Source organism: Gambusia affinis, linkage group LG18, assembly GCF_019740435.1.
Source record: "Gambusia affinis linkage group LG18, SWU_Gaff_1.0, whole genome shotgun sequence".
Taxonomy (NCBI): Eukaryota; Metazoa; Chordata; class Actinopteri; order Cyprinodontiformes; family Poeciliidae; genus Gambusia; species Gambusia affinis.
The window spans coordinates 18,108,833-18,124,057 of NC_057885.1; the positions used below are offsets into that span (position 1 = coordinate 18,108,833).

General features: G+C 43.8%; 1 long non-coding RNA gene across 1 annotated transcript; it reads left to right on the forward strand.

Annotated features, from left to right (window-relative positions):
- The first annotated feature begins 5,844 nt into the window (after window positions 1-5,844).
- On the forward strand, window positions 5,845-7,035 carry LOC122820786. The gene is made up of 3 exons (XR_006368862.1): window positions 5,845-6,568; window positions 6,641-6,816; window positions 6,891-7,035. It is a non-coding gene; the product is annotated as an uncharacterized LOC122820786 (long non-coding RNA).
- Window positions 7,036-15,225: the final 8,190 nt, after the last annotated feature.

The following is a 15,225-nucleotide window of genomic DNA, read 5'->3' on the forward strand; positions in this document are numbered from 1 at the left end:
GCCTGTGGACACCATTGTTCCACGTTCGTGTGTCATGGGGGCCGTTTCCTGGGACATCTCTGACCAGGTCATCAGAGCTCAGCAGTCTGATCCTGATCCAGGTACCGGTCCTCCGGATCGAACTTACGTCCCTTCCTCTGTTCGCTCACGTTTAATACATTGGGCCCACGCTTCGTTTTCTGGCCACCCTGGCACCAGCCGGACCACGGCATTGATCAGGCGTTCCTTCTGGTGGCCATCCCTTCATAAGGACGTGACGGAGTATGTTTCAGCCTGTTCCATCTGTGCTAAAAACAAGTCTAGCCATCAACTTCCCAGTGGTCTCTTGCAGCCCTTGCCTGTTCCTGGTCGTCCGTGGTCCCATATTGCTCTTGATTTTGTTACCGGCCTGCCTCCTTCTAAGGGGTTCACGGTCATACTTACCGTCGTTGACCGTTTCTCCAAGGCCTGTCACCTTGTGCCCCTTAGAAAATTACCTACCGCTACAGAAACTGCCCTTTTGCTCGTTAAACATGTTTTTAGACTCCATGGGATTCCCACAGAAATCCTGTCTGACAGAGGGCCCCAGTTCATCTCCAGGGTGTGGAAGGATTTTTGTGGCGCTCTCGGAGCCAAGGTGTCTTTATCTTCGGGTTTTCATCCTCAGACTAATGGGCAGACTGAGCGTATGAATCAGGAGATGGAATCTATGCTTCGCTGTCTGTGCTCCTCTGACCCCTCCTCGTGGGCCTCCCAGTTGCCCTGGGTGGAGTATGCCCACAACTGCCACGTTTCCTCTGCTTCAGGCTTATCTCCCTTTGAGTGTTCTCTGGGTTATCAGCCTCCTCTCCTTCCTTCAGACGAACCCCGGAATGCCGTCACTTCGGCTCAACACCATATTCGTAAGTGCCAGCGCATTTGGAAGGAAGCTAGTGCAGCTTTGAATCGCACCGCTGCCCAGAACCGCCGCTTTGCGGATAGGAAAAGAAAACGGGCTCCTGTTTACAGACCAGGTCAGGAGGTTTGGCTGTCAGCCAAAGACATTGTCCTAAAAGCTGCACCCAAGAAACTATCTCCTAGGTATTTGGGACCTTTTGAGATCCAGGCTATTGTGAACCCCTCTGCGGTCAGGCTCAAGCTCCCTCCTTCTCTCAGGGTCCATCCCGTCTTTCATGTGTCCCTGCTTAAGCCTGTGAGATCCAGTCCACTTTACCCTCCGGATAATCCCCCTCCTCCCGTCCGTCATGTTGATGGGGGCCCGGTTTATACCATTAATAAGATACTCGATATCCGTCGAAGAGGCAGAGGTTTTCAATTCCTCGTGGAGGGGAAAGGTTACCCTGAAGAACGCTCTTGGATTCCCAGATCATTTATTCTGGACCAGTCGGTTCTGAGGAGATTTCATGCTACCAGGGCTTCACCTGGACGCCAGGTGGCGGTCATTGAGGAGGGTAATGTTAGGATTCAAGTTGGTGTGAGTGCTCTTCTGACAGACGATCTTCGTGGGAGCGTTTCCGGCAGGCTGGCGCACCTGCAGCGGATTCCCCGTAATCGGCTGCAGGATTCTTAAGAAGCGGTGGAGCAGCTATTCATCGCTCGATGGTCCCACTTGTTGGTCAGAGTCAACTCCAAGTTCTTGCCATTTCTATGATCGTTCAAAGTTAATCTTGTTTCTGTCATCTCGCAGATCTCGATCAGTTGTCTGGATCAAGCCAGGAACCACGCCAGCAGCTGCTCTTTGTCACCAGGACTCCTCCGCCTGCCGATCGTGCCCCTGTCACTCTCGCAGAACCTCTGTGCCTCTTGGATCCTTTCCCCTTCCTCAGCAACCCTGCATCAGACGAACTGTAAGCAATACTCTCCATTCCCCTGTCAAGATTCCCTCAACCCGGTTCTCACTAACCTCTCCCTCTCCAAGCAGAACCGGAGCCGCCCAACCGCTGCCGGTTCGAGAGTCAACCTGGATTAGATTTCATTCAACATTTATTGTTAAATAAATAATTTGAATCAAGACTTTTCGGCCTTTGTGGTAGAACCTGCATGTGGGTGAAAAACCTCAAATCCAACATGACAGAACCATCGAGCCATGTTGACCCAGCAGGCTCACACACTAGACCCGGATTAAGTTCAGCAGAACTACTAGCTCGCCACGATGCCATGCTCCGCACTTTATTGGATCAGCAGAGTTTCCAGGGCCAGGTGATGGATCAGTTGAGATCCACAGTCTCAGAACTGTCACACAGACTGGAGCATAACCCTCAGCCTCATGTTACAGCCGGAGCAGCGGCCTCCGCCCCACCACTTGGGGAGGAGCAGTCAACACCTTCAACTTCGGTTGGATCGTCCCGAGGTCGTGAGATTTCCCCTCCGACACCTGAACATTACTCAGGAGAGATTGGGAAGTGTGGAGGATTCATTCTGCAATGTTCCATTGTATTTTGCAGAGCTCCTGAATCATTCCCAGATGACTCTGCCAAAATAGCATATATGATTGGATTATTGAAAGGAAAAGCCCTCAGATGGGCAGAAGCTAAATTTAGCCTCACATCTCTCTCCCAAACACCTTTTGCCACTTTCTTAAGCGAGTTAAAGCAAACTTTTGGTTATGCAGAGTCCAGTTCAGAAATCACGCATCAGCTTTGGAACCAGAAGCAGGGGTCCCGTTCTGTAGCGGAATTTGCTATTGATTTTCGCACCCTTGCTGCCACATCGGGTTGGAATGATGAAGCTCTAAAAGGGGCATTCATTCAAGCTCTTAATGAAGCCCTTAAAGATGAACTGGTTTGCAGGGACGAACCCGCCAGTTTGGAGGATTTAATAGCTCTGGCTATTAAGATCGATAATAGACTGAGAGGGAGGTTCCGGGAGAAGAGGGGATTTAAACCTGTGCTTTTTTCAGACAAATTCGCACCTGATGTTGCCATGGAAACTACCTCGAATACGCTTCCTCCCGAGGAACCCATGCAGATTGGTCGCACTAGGATTTCTCCCGCAGAGAGACAGCGACGACTAGAAGCGCGTGCCTGCTTCTATTGTGGCCTACCTGGCCATTTCGTCGCCGCCTGCCCCGCTCGGCTAAAAGGGAGAGCCCACCAGTGATAACGGGAGTCCTGGTGGGTGGCTGTTCCAGTTCGATCTCCCGACTTTCTCTTTCTGCTTCCCTTTTCATCAATCAAAGGTCAGTTAACGTCTCAGCTCTAATTGATTCAGGATGTGAGCAGAACCTTATTGATGAAGAACTGGTAAAGAAACTAAATATTCCTACAATTTTTCTCCCCGCACCGATCCAAGTTTCAGCCCTGGATGGAGGAGCCTTGCCTGTCATTTCGCAGCAGACTAAACCCATTGAACTTCTAGTTTCAGGCAATCACCGTGAGATTTTGATTTTTTACGTGTTTCCCTCTCCACAGACCCCGTTGGTTCTGGGCTTCCCCTGGCTGAGACAACACAATCCTCAGCTCAATTGGTATGAGGGCAGAGTGGAGTCATGGAGCAGAACCTGCCACGCAACCTGTTTACAGTCTGCCCAGATGAATCCACCATTTGACAGCACTCAGGAGGACGAGGAGGACAACAACCTGGATCTGTCCAAGATTCCCTCTGATTACCATGATCTGAAATTAGTGTTTAAGAAAAATAAAGCACTCTCGCTTCCCCCCCACCGCCCCTACGACTGCGCTATTGATCTCCTTCCAGGTGCTCCGCTCCCCTCCAGTCGGCTTTATAATATTTCTAAGCCAGAGAGGGAGAGTATGCTGAAATATATTAATGAATCCCGTGCTGCAGGTATCATTCGCCCCTCCACGTCTCCGTTGGGGGCTGGGTTTTTTTTTGTGTCCAAGAAAGATGGTTCTCTCAGACCTTGTATCGATTATAAGTGCCTTAATCAGATCACAGTTAAAAATAAGTATCCTCTTCCCCTTCTCACATCAGCTTTTGAACCAGTACAGGGTGCCACCGTGTTCACTAAATTGGATCTACGAAACGCTTACCATCTGGTGCGCATCCGTGAAGGCGATGAGTGGAAAACTGCCTTTAAAACACCGTTGGGCCATTTTGAATATCTAGTTATGCCCTTCGGTTTGTCTAACGAGGCTGCTGTTTTCCAAGCACTGATCAATGACGTCCTGCGAGACTTTCTGGATCACTTTGTGTTTGTTTACCTCGACGACATCTTGATCTTCTCCAAGACCATGAATGAACACAAACAGCATGTCAGGTTGGTCCTACAACGCCTTCTAAAAATAGTCTGTACGTTAAAGCGGAGAAGTGCGAGTTTCATGTACCTTCCATCTCGTTCCTCGGGTTCATTTTGGAGAGCGGGCAGGTGAAGCCGGATCCGGGGAGGATTCGCGCAGTTTTGGATTGGCCGATCCCATCCTCTCGTAAGCAGCTACAGCGTTTTTTGGGGTTCGCTAATTTTTATAGGAGATTTGTCCGTAATTATAGTCAAACGGCAGCTCCCATGACCAGTCTCACGTCTACGAAGATCCAGTTTTTCTGGACACCGGAAGCAGATGCAGCGTTCACTGCTCTGAAAGAGAAGTTTGCTAACGCCCCGGTCCTGATCCAGCCAGATTCCACTCGGCAATTCACTTTGGAGGTGGATGCCTCCAATTCAGGGGTGGGGGCGGTTTTATCTCAAAACTCGCCCTCTGATCACAAAATGCACCCGTGCGCTTTTTTTTCTCGCCGACTGTCACCTTCTGAGAAAAACTATGACGTAGGGGACCGTGAGTTGTTGGCTATTAAACTGGCTTTTGAGGAGTGGCGTCACTGGTTGGAGGGGGCTGAGCTTCCGATTGTGGTGTGGACGGATCACAAGAATCTGTCCTACCTGCAGACGGCTAAACGGTTGAATCCTCGACAGTCGAGATGGTCTCTTTTTTTTTTCACGGTTCAATTTTATCATTTCTTACAGACCCGGTTCTAAGAATGTGAAACCAGATGCGCTCTCTCGACAATTCTCCTCTGATGATGAGGATCCGCCTGTGGACACCATTGTTCCACGTTCGTGTGTCATGGGGGCCGTTTCCTGGGACATCTCTGACCAGGTCATCAGAGCTCAGCAGTCTGATCCTGATCCAGGTACCGGTCCTCCGGATCGAACTTACGTCCCTTCCTCTGTTCGCTCACGTTTAATACATTGGGCCCACGCTTCTCGTTTTTCTGGCCACCCTGGCACCAGCCGGACCACGGCATTGATCAGGCGTTCCTTCTGGTGGCCATCCCTTCATAAGGACGTGACGGAGTATGTTTCAGCCTGTTCCATCTGTGCTAAAAACAAGTCTAGCCATCAACTTCCCAGTGGTCTCTTGCAGCCCTTGCCTGTTCCTGGTCGTCCGTGGTCCCATATTGCTCTTGATTTTGTTACCGGCCTGCCTCCTTCTAAGGGGTTCACGGTCATACTTACCGTCGTTGACCGTTTCTCCAAGGCCTGTCACCTTGTGCCCCTTAGAAAATTACCTACCGCTACAGAAACTGCCCTTTTGCTCGTTAAACATGTTTTTAGACTCCATGGGATTCCCACAGAAATCCTGTCTGACAGAGGGCCCCAGTTCATCTCCAGGGTGTGGAAGGATTTTTGTGGCGCGGAGCCAAGGTGTCTTTATCTTCGGGTTTTCATCCTCAGACTAATGGGCAGACTGAGCGTATGAATCAGGAGATGGAATCTATGCTTCGCTGTCTGTGCTCCTCTGACCCCTCCTCGTGGGCCTCCCAGTTGCCCTGGGTGGAGTATGCCCACAACTGCCACGTTTCCTCTGCTTCAGGCTTATCTCCCTTTGAGTGTTCTCTTGGTTATCAGCCTCCTCCTTCCTTCAGGCGAACCCCGGAATGCCGTCTACTTGGCTCAACACCATATTCGTAAGTGCCAGCGCATTTGGAAGGAAGCTAGTGCAGCTTTGAATCGCACCGCTGCCCAGAACCGCCGCTTTGCGGATAGGAAAAGAAAACGGGCTCCTGTTTACAGACCAGGTCAGGAGGTTTGGCTGTCAGCCAAAGACATTGTCCTAAAAGCTGCACCCAAGAAACTATCTCCTAGGTATTTGGGACCTTTTGAGATCCAGGCTATTGTGAACCCCTCTGCGGTCAGGCTCAAGCTCCCTCCTTCTCTCAGGGTCCATCCCGTCTTTCATGTGTCCCTGCTTAAGCCTGTGAGATCCAGTCCACTTTACCCTCCGGATAATCCCCCTCCTCCCGTCCGTCATGTTGATGGGGGCCCGGTTTATACCATTAATAAGATACTCGATGTCCGTCGAAGAGGCAGAGGTTTTCAATACCTCGTGGATTGGAAAGGTTACGGCCCTGAAGAACGCTCTTGGATTCCCAGATCATTTATTCTGGACCAGTCGGTTCTGAGGAGATTTCATGCTACCAGGGCTTCAGGTTCACCTGGACCGCCAGGTGGCGGTCATTGAGGGAGGGGTAATGTTAGGATTCAAGTTGGTGTGAGTGCTCTTCTAACAGACGATCTTCGTGGGAGCGTTTCCGGCAGGCTGGCGCACCTGCAGCGGATTCCCGCAATCGGCTGCAGGATTCTTAAGAAGCGGTGGAGCAGCTATTCATCGCTCGATGGTCCCACTTGTTGGTCAGAGTCAACTCCAAGTTCTTGCCATTTCTATGATCGTTCAAAGTTAATCTTGTTTCTGTCATCTCGCAGATCTCGATCAGTTGTCTGGATCAAGCCAGGAACCACGCCTATCACAGCGCGCAGCAGCGGCTGCTCTTTGTCACCAGGACTCCTCCGCCTGCCGATCGTGCCCCTGTCACTCTCGCAGAACCTCTGTGCCTCTTGGATCCTTTCCCCTTCCTCAGCAACCCTGCATCAGACGAACTGTAAGCAATACTCTCCATTCCCCTGTCAAGATTCCCTCAACCCGGTTCTCACTAACCTCTCCCTCTCCAAGCAGAACCGGAGCCGCCCAACCGCTGCCGGTTCGAGAGTCAACCTGGATTAGATTTCATTCAACATTTATTGTTAAATAAATAATTTGAATCAAGACTTTTCGGCCTTTGTGGTAGAACCTGCATGTGGGTGAAAAACCTCAAATCCAACATGACAGCAAGAGTTATAACATCATTGGAAAATACACAGTACATAGTAATACAAGATGTTTTAAAAGGCATGATGTCATCATTTGGGCTTTCCCAAACTGATTAAACTTCTGTGTACAAACTTCTGAATTTGAAGTAAGAAATAAAAAGTCTCATTATTGCATTTAGGAAACATAAGTAATTTTGATAATCCTAACTGACCTAAAAAAGGGAAAAGTTTAGTCTCATTTAATGTCATAAGGCCAGGAAAAAACAAAGTGTTTTCATTGTAGACGTCAGGTTTCATACCAACCTTCATTTGCAGAAGAAAGCTGATGGACTTTTCAGCCAAAATTGCTCAACTCAGGACAAATGACCTTCTGACCTCTTGAGTTCACATGAAAAACAAGTTTCCCAAACAGAAACTGTTGCCAGTGGACTTTCACTTCCTACATTTCCATCATTTTCACTTCAATAATTCAGAGACAACAAACCATACCAGACTGGTGGGCGTCTAAATGGTTTTATTTGTGAAATTTGTGGAATTACCTTTGACAATTAAGGTCAAATGAAATCCCGTTTTATTGTTCTCTCGCTTAGCCGGGGCTACAGCAGCGAATCCACAGCAGCTGTGTAATATTTCCATTCTGTTTTATCTGCGACCTCATGTCTCTGTGCTGGCTCTTGATTATTCATGAAGCTGCCTCCCACTCGTCGTGCCGCTGAAGTTGTTTCACATGAGGAGCAGTGAAACAGAACTAACTCACTGTCAGCAGATCAGTCCTGCTGATTTAAAAACAACAGGAGAAGATGAGACTTCCCAACCTGTGCAATTAAGATAGATCTATGGCCTAAACAAAACATGTTCATTACATTTTTTTACACAAAATCCTTCTTGGATAATGAGACTGTAGCTTAGGGCCTCTTGTCAGCTGCTGCTGGCCATGACCCCAACCAGTGAAAACAGCTGCAAACAAATGTGCAATTATATACCACAGAACTCTGAAAAGCAGAAGTAGAGCATCCTGCACACCCAACAAGAAACCATCAAGTGGTTTCTGGATGGTGCATCAACAACAAAACTCTTATCTTTGCCAGCTGACCAAACATGTTGGTGCTCAGCTAGGGCTGCCAGGTAACGGGCAGAATTCTGCTGGGGTTTCTAGGTAACGGGCAGAATTCTGCTGGGGTTGCTAGGTAACAGTGCAGTGCCTGCTGATTTGTGACTTTACATTCTGGAAGTTTTTGAAACGGCTCATTTTCCAGAAAACAAAAAATCTTAAGTTATTGCTAAAACCAGCTTGGTGGGGATTTTTTCTGTAAGCATTTGGACTGTTTTTAGAAGCAGTTGAGACCCAAATGGAAGTACGAAAACATTGATTACTTATTGCAACCCCAGATTCTATGAGTGTAAGTGTGAATTTTGCACAATATGTCACCTTTAAAGCAACCAAGCAAGTCTTGTAAAGCTCACTGAACCGACTCTTTTCGCTCTATTTAAGGTTATTGCTACTCAAAGAAGCGGCCATTGTAGGATCGAAATAAAAGCTGATTGGAGAGTGGCAAAGAAGCTCTGGGTCATTTGTGCACAAATGGTTGCTCAGCGTAGCATTGGTGACATGACACTCATGCTAAATGTTAAAACAGAGCAGCTCAGTTTGGATATTTAGTTATTAATCTCTGCTGATGATTATTTAGATGGCAGAATACGAGCATAAAGAGCTTTTATGTATTTTTACACGAGTAAATCTAATTTAGAAAGAAAGAAAAACACTCTGGAGGTGTGACCTTAACACACCATGACATTAATGTTTCTTATCTCAACACGTCTGGGTTTATTCTGCACCTCAGTGCTTTGACACAGTTGCACAATTTCTGAATTGGCACCAGAAAAAAGGGGAAATGAAGCAAGTAAGAATGACATCTACAACGCCTCCATTTACACTCGCAGATGAAAACAGCAGCATATTCTAGTTAGAGTGAAACACAATGTGATAAAGACTGAGAGAAGAGCCGAATGACAGGCATCCTTACAGTGGCATCCTTACAATCTCAAACAATTTCACATGTTGTTACCCAAAAACTTCCAAATATTTTAGAGCAGCACACATCTGTGCATAATTGTTAAGTTTGCTTCTGAAGTACGTAACTTGTGAATACTTTTGAAAACAACTAAGTTCTTGTTTGTCCCGGCGTTGAACCACTGCACACCCAACATGCAGGGAGCTGCAGAGTTCAACCATTTAAACCTCATCCAATTAAGCTTCTCACTATAACAAGTTTTGCTTGGCGATAAATTATTCCAGAAGTCAACAAGTGATAATTATTCAGTTTTGAGACCATTTTCAAGTGATTTTTTCATAATAGTGAAATGATGCAAGTTCATCCTTCCAAAGATCAATAAACTTTAATTTCTTATGGACATTTAACCCTGGAGCTTGAAGACATTTTAAATATACAAATTAAATAAACAAAACAAGTAATAAAATGGATGATGAAGTCTGTGTAAGCAAAATTATCCTGCAAATAAAGGGCTGAATCAGGCTGCATCCTTTTGGTAGACAGAGAGAGGAATGAGAGAAACAGAATACCATGTCATCTGTCTGATCTTTATCTACTAATTTCCCTTTTATCACTGCCAGCATGACTTTGGTGGATATTTTTTTGATGTTTGTGATCTCATATTACAAAACAAACCACTAACTAGCTCAATACGCTGAGGGTTACGCTGCAGTTTTCTGTTTTTATGCTTTTGTACTGTAAAACAATGTATTAACTCTTGTTCTACTCATTTAAACCTTTACAGAAACCACTCCAGCACCTATCTGCATGCAGTCGGCTGTTTGTCCCACCCACACATCCACACGGTTCAGAACGAGCTGCACTTCAAAGGAACACGGTCTTAAGTTGCAATTCATCACTTGGGTCTCCTCTTTAGTTTGCAGCCTGGAGCAGTTCTGACCTTTCACTAAGATGCATGTCTCTACTCTGAAACCACCAAACACTAAAACTTACAGCGCGTTTACAGCAGAGGAACAATGGACGCATCCTTGCATCTGATGTTAACAGGAATCTTTGACCTTTGTGTTTGAAACGCTAAATGCCTTCAGTGTTGCAGAAGATTTCAGCTGACAAAACATTTCACTTTTGCGAAGCAGAAGCCAGACCGGAAAAATGTGCATTGAGTTTATAGCTGAACAACTGAATCAACTAAAGTGAATGGAAAAATACATTACAAAGTTGGCAAATGAGTTCCAGCTCTTTCAGTTATCTATCACGCCATTTCTTTGATTATTTTATGCAGATTTCTGTTACGCTGAAGCCATTCTCGCTCATCCCGCTTCTGTTTTGCCGAGTTGCAGTTCTCCCAGCCAGCAGTCAGACTCAGTTCCCATCAACCTTCAGTTGTTTAATAACGTAATCAAGCTTCAAACCTCGACAGGCTTTTACTGCTCGTTTCAAAGTTTATAAAAAGCAGAAGCGCAATCAGCAAAGTGGGAAATCTTGACACTGAAACAGATTAAGAACCTTATGATGGGAAGTTTTCTTAAAGGGGAAGCATTATGTGCTTTCCAGGCTCAGTTCATAGCACAATAAAATAATTATGCTCCCTTCAGATGTTAAAAAAATGCTACATATATAAAAAATCATTTTACTTTGCAACTTGACACCTTGAAATTGGCCTCCGTCTCTTTAAGAAGGTTCTGTTCTTTCCATCATTCTGCCATCAGCACATCAGCTCAGCCATTTACTGCTAGCTAAGCAAAGTTAGTGGAATCAACTAACTCACTTACTCTTTGGTTACCTAGCAAAACTCTATTAAGCAACTTGCGCATTTTCAGTTTCAGGTTTTGCCGCCTTGCCTCATAACTGCTTAAAGTAAAAAAACAACAACAAGGAGTTAAAGTAGAAAATGGGAAAAGCAACTTGAGGAAACTGGATTAAACAGTATTTCAGATATTTCAAACTAAAGACTAATTAATTTATTGATATTGTCTGATATTAAACTGCTATGTTGTGATGTTTTTCAGCAAATATTTTAATGAAAGATTCCTCTGCTTTTAAACTCCTGAGAAAGCAGAAAACCATATTTAGTTTAGCTTTATTAATTTTTTTCCTGCAGAATTAAATTGGAGGGTTGTTTCCATCTTTGTTTGTTTCTGTTTCTTTTTACTTAACTGAAGAATGAGAAAATAAGCCTTAGTTTGAGTAATAATAATAAATGAAATCCTTCATGTAAATTATTTGATTGATTGAATGGATCTTACATAGATAATCTTCACATTTACTGGGACAGGTAAAGAATTTGTCCTGTAACATGTTAAGTATCTGCTACACATGAAGAGCATCTTGTTTCCACTGTCAGAGAGACGGAACTAGTTCAGACAGCAACCCAGATACAGCAAGGAAGGAAAAGGAGCCAAAGAGAAACGAACGAAGAGAGACGAAACATTAAAAGGTTGACGGGCGAGAATGACGGGCAGAAATGATTGACGGCGGATAGAGTGAAGTCAGACAGGCTGGAAGGGAAGGAACAGAAACATGACAGACAGAGAGGAAAATGTAGCGTTTGAGGATTAATTTTATGACGATGGGCAGAAATAAATGGATCTACTAATGCAGAAAGCTTGTACCCTCATTGGGCTGAAAATAGGGATTTTTTACACAATGTAGATTTTGTGTCATCGTCAAAATGAAGCTGAATCTTTGAGGAGGATGGATAACCTAGTTTTTAAAGAGACGGGAGGAAAACCAGGAAGTGTTGCTTGACCTAATAACAGTTTTAGATGCGAATTAACATAATTAAAAATATATGGTACTTCAGTCGATAAGGCAACTCAGTTATATTTATATTTATATCATATTCATTAAATGAAGTTAGAGAAAAAGAAACAAAGAAATAGATTCAAGTGATTTTTCGTAGTGGAGCTCTAGTCACACAACTTAAAGAAAATAAATGTTTCCGTCTGTTGGACTGTAAACATGATTACAAACATGTTTGGACATCATGTGGTTTACATGTCAGACATGGAGACCCAGACCAACCGCCCTGAACCGATTATAGGAGGGGGAGAAAACGGGGCAGGTGGGGGTAGGAAGGGGCAGGAGGAGGCAGGTGGGAGCAGGTGGGAGCCAGGAGTGGGTTTCAGGCTTTCAGAAAGAAGTTTAAAAAGACCTGGAAACTTTGATCGTTTTCTTCTTCGTTAAAATAAAAAATGATTAACAACAGTTAACAACATATACACATACATACATACATATACACATATACACATACATACATACATATACACATACATAACTCAGTTCTTGTTTTGCTAACTGGAGAGATTTATTGTGCTTTTACATTTGGATCAAAAATGTAAATCTCAGAAGCTCCTTTCCTTTCCTTTTTGTTTTTGCTCCCACTCATTACTTTTAGCTGGGTCATAGGAGCAGCTAGTTGCCCCTGGGTGGGGTAGAATAAATTAGTGAGCTGCCATATGTCAGCCTTGTGATCACAGTGACTAAGCTGCACAGTGAAGGAGCGGTTTTTATTTAATGAGCATGTTCTGAGAGCCACGATGAAAGGGTCACAGGCTGGAGGAGTGTATATTTAAGCTGGTCTCTGTTTGCGCTTCCTCCCTACGAGTTATTCTGTTGGTTTCTGTCTTGAGAATATTTTTATATTTCATGTTATGTTGACTTTATTGCCATCTTTGGAGGTACTCCATACTTTTTTTCTTCAAATCTCACTGCCTGTTTGTACTCTTGATCCTACATCTGTGGCTCTTTGAGTCCCCTCTGTCGGCTTTCTCTTTGTCTCATCCATTTCTTATTCAGCTTGCTTGAAGTTCAGATTTGATTCAAACTATTGGAGAATTGGAAAATAAGTTATTACTTCTTCAGATTTAATAAGAACTGGATTAATATAATGGCTTACCTTTGAACTTTTGCACATCTCGTCTCATCACAACCTCAAAGTTCACTGTATGTAATTTTATCTGAATGTTGTGGAAAAATACAGATAATGCATCAATAAAGCTGACGGGCAATGCATGAGCAGCATCAGTATGTAGAGAAGTGATTGGCCTCATAAACGGTGGATCATTAACTAATTTTCAACTTTCAGGTAAATTATCGTCATCAGGGAGTCTAAACTTAACACTTTGTTTCTCTGATTTTACTCTTTATAGGTAAATGTTTGAGTAAAATGAACATTGTTCTTTTATTCTATGAACTACTGATATGTCTCTGAAATTTAAGTTTAAATTAAAAAATTTCTTTTTAAAAATAAATTTAAAATAATAAATGTCAGATGTCTACGTTGTCTTTTACTACAAATCGATACATTTTAGTGCTTACAATAGATGTCTGCTGCCATGACACGTCTTGCATTGTATTTATTATATTAAATTAATTAATTATTAATTAATTAAATTAATGTAATTTAAAATAAAATAATAATAACATCAATGTTAGGATCTCGGGTTGTTTGAGATGGTTTTGGGTTTTGTTAATTTCGGTGTTCCTCTAGTTTGATTAGATCAGTCTTGTTTCTGTTCAGTTCTCTCTGACTGATTCTAGTTTGTTCATTTCTTCTGACTAGTTATTCTTTGTTGCTCTAGTTTAATTATGTTACTTGCGTCTAGTGTTAGATTTATTTCCCAGTTCCCTGTGTACACTAGCTCGCCCCTCTGTGCCACTTTCCCTCTCTCTCTCTTCAACCTCCCCAGTACATACATACACACATATATATATATATATATATATATATATATATATATATATATATATATATATATATATATATATATATATATATATATATATATATATATATATATATATAATATAAAACAACTCATTCTCAGTTACTCCTTGCTGGATCCTCCTGTTAAATCCTGCTGTACCCCGATAGTGACCCCATTTTATCTTGTTGGCTTTTTATTCTGGATTTCTGTTTTGGTTTGACTCTGGTTCCCTGTGTTCCCTGTGTTTTCCAACTCTTGCTAACTTGTATAAGTTTTTTCATCATATTTTTTCATTAAAACTTTCAGAATGATCCATATTCCCAGCTGGCCATGCACAAACTCGCACTTCATAACAGTGCAGATTGTTATAAGTGCGTAAAGTCATTAAAAACAAAGAACGGGTCTTGTTGCTAACTGACTTCATTTGTGTCGTTCAGGGTAAAGAGCCATTTAGAAGAATCTGATTGTTCATACTCCATTCAGCTTTAACTCACAATAGTTTCTCTGTGTCTGCTTAAGAAGAGCCTCCCCACAGCATGATGCTGTCATCACCATGAGCAGGTTGTTTCTCTCAAGTTTTACTTAATCGCATCCGTTAAATAAAATCCTAATGTATTCCAGGAGAGGTTTTGGTCGGTTTGAGACAGGATGTGGCACAGATCAAGGAGTGTGAGTATTTGTAAGAGATCTTGGTGTTCAAAGAGGAAAAAGAAGAAACGTTTGACACAGTGAGAGTGGCTGCAGCGGAGCCACACAGTCAGCATCCTGGCATTAAATTGAAAAGAACATTTTGAGGGGAAGCTGAGGAACACGGCTGCACTTGCACACAAACAGCCACACACACACACACACACAGCCACGCACACACACACACACCCACACACACACTGAGTGGTGGTTTGGAGACAGTGTGGGAGTGCATACGCCTCCGCTTCCCGAAATAACCCCCAGATGAGGGGCAGGGAGGCAGGGTGAGGTTGGTGCAGGGAGATATAAATGGATGTTAATTGTATGGCTCTCAAACCCAGCCGACGGACTTACAAGCAACCAGTCGCAGTCTGAAGTTTTAAGGTCTTTCTCTCCTGCTCACACACTCATCATGGCTGACAGCTTTGGAGCCAGTGTGCGCACACATCAGATTAACATGGATAATAATTTTACGGCTCTGGAATGAAGTTGAAATCCAACCAGAACTCTCATGAAATATTTTCCTTTAATCCTTCCAAGAATAGAGTGCAGAAAAGGGCACAGGAACTATAATTTCCTAAAGCTTCCTCCATTAGAGTGAGAGAAGACGACTGTGCAGACTTTCCTGGGCTCAGAGACTCACATTAGTTCTGTTTGGATGAATCCAGTCACAGGAAGCTGCATCACAGTGGTGCAAACACAACTTGTTTCTCCTCTCCAAGTGTCAATTAAAGACTTGGAAAAGAAAAATTGACTAATTTAGTCTCAAACCTCCCAGCAGAAAGAGCAG